This window comes from Limulus polyphemus, unplaced genomic scaffold (assembly GCF_000517525.1).
Source record: "Limulus polyphemus unplaced genomic scaffold, Limulus_polyphemus-2.1.2 Scaffold703, whole genome shotgun sequence".
NCBI lineage: Eukaryota > Metazoa > Arthropoda > Merostomata > Xiphosura > Limulidae > Limulus > Limulus polyphemus.
The window spans coordinates 188,484-190,341 of record NW_013666313.1 but is presented as its reverse complement, the minus strand read 5'-3'; the positions used below and the strand labels follow the sequence as shown (position 1 = coordinate 190,341).

Genomic DNA, 1,858 nt, shown 5'->3' with positions numbered 1-1,858 from the left:
CCAGTTAGAATATATATATATATGTAAAATTCATACACATACACTCATTATACATATATGCAGCATGTATCACGTTTCAGACTATGGTTTAGCGCAACACTTCACGACAAAACTAACCTATCTTTTACTCGTCGTAACTTATTCTGTTATTCAGCATAATCTTAACAAGAAACTGCATTCATCGGTTAGAATTTCATTAAAAATTCGCATCCTTTCTGTATACATGTGTTGTTAAATTTATTATGAATTCATGCTGTAGTACTTAAATAAAGGGCACAACGTTTACGTTAAAGTTATCATAAATCATGATGTAACAATTGGATAAGTGAAACTTTTGTTAAGGTTATGATAAATTGATGTTGTAGTACACCAAACAAAGGATTCATTCATTTAAGGTTATGCAAAGCAAACTATAGGATCTGAAAACATAACACAAATTGTAAGAATACAGATTCAAACATGATTTTTAATAAAATTATGCATTACAAAAGATTCATAAGAAATGGGCCTGTGAGATTAGCACAAATACAAAATACATGTCCATTAAACTTATTGCATTACAAAAAATTCATATGCAATGGGCCGGTGAGACTAGCACAAATACTAAACGGCATGTCCATTAAAACTTCTTGCATTGTTCAGCTAGTGGTCACAGGTATTTGAAAATACTTTATTTACGAGCTTCTCTATCGATCTTGCAGCACCTGCAGGCTTAGCCTCATCTGGTATTCGCATTACAAACAATGTATCTCACAACACACGTGGTTCACATGTGGTTTTCAATTGATAAAATATTTACTACCAGCTGTATTCGATACATGAAAACTGGTGGCACATATTAATCTAGGTACTGCACGCAGAGATGTTTAAAACGATTCAGCTGTATAGGTGGGGATTACTTGGTCCAGCACTTCTGAAATGTATTTCTATACGTATTGAACCAAACCTTAAGGCTAAACTTTCCTAAATTACTGGCGACATCTCATGATGTTTTATCGCAATGGATTCTCCTGTGTCATGACAAAACACACGACGTGTATTATGGGTTTTTATTTCGTTCTTACTTCATGATCAAATAATCGATTAGTAAATGTACTAGTGATGTTATAAGAATTGTTACATAAACGTAATATGCTAACGTAACATGATATTTACACATTATGTAAAATTTATAAACGTTAACGTTGCAACGATAAATATTAAATCACGTGCTAATTTATGACAAATGTTTCGTTTATAACTAATGAACAGGATAAAATATTTCAACCAGTAACCAAGTTTTAATGTAAAAATAAACAGCTTCAACTTAATTTCGACCCACCGAAAATCTATGACGTCATCTTAACACTACAAGTCACGTTTAGTATATAACCCTCCAGATAAAATGATGTTCTTTATGAGACCTGTGGCGACAGTATATTTTATCAACCAATAAATTCTCGTGACCAAGGTAGTTGGCTTTTTTCAAGTAAGGGACCGTTTATAAATTTGTATACAATGGTAAAAACGAACGTTGGTTGGCGGGGTCAATGATGCTATTTTTACCTTTGAGATTGTAAATTTTATTATAAAATTAGGGCCATGGATTGTAAACTAGCAAACGAAGCACCAAAGCTCTACAACAAAGCTATTTAGCTACTCTATTAAGGGGCAGGAAAGTTAGGATTTACTCCACATTATTTAGCAACATATTACATAAAGTTACGTTAGTACATTGAACAAATTTCACAGTATGATTAGTACTAGAACAGTGTATCTTTTAATGGAGTATCATTAAGCTTCTTAAATGTCTGTAGGACAACGCACAGAGTGTTGTTTGAAATATATTTATTATACATTTTAGTTTGTTTGTTTGTTT

At 32.2% G+C, this 1,858-nt stretch overlaps 1 protein-coding gene across 1 annotated transcript in view; it reads right to left on the bottom strand.

The window, feature by feature from the left end:
• LOC106460077 (B-cell lymphoma/leukemia 11A-like) overlaps positions 1–1,858 on the bottom strand; it is a 129,280-nt gene that overhangs the window by 98,199 nt on the left and 29,223 nt on the right. The window lies entirely within an intron of this gene.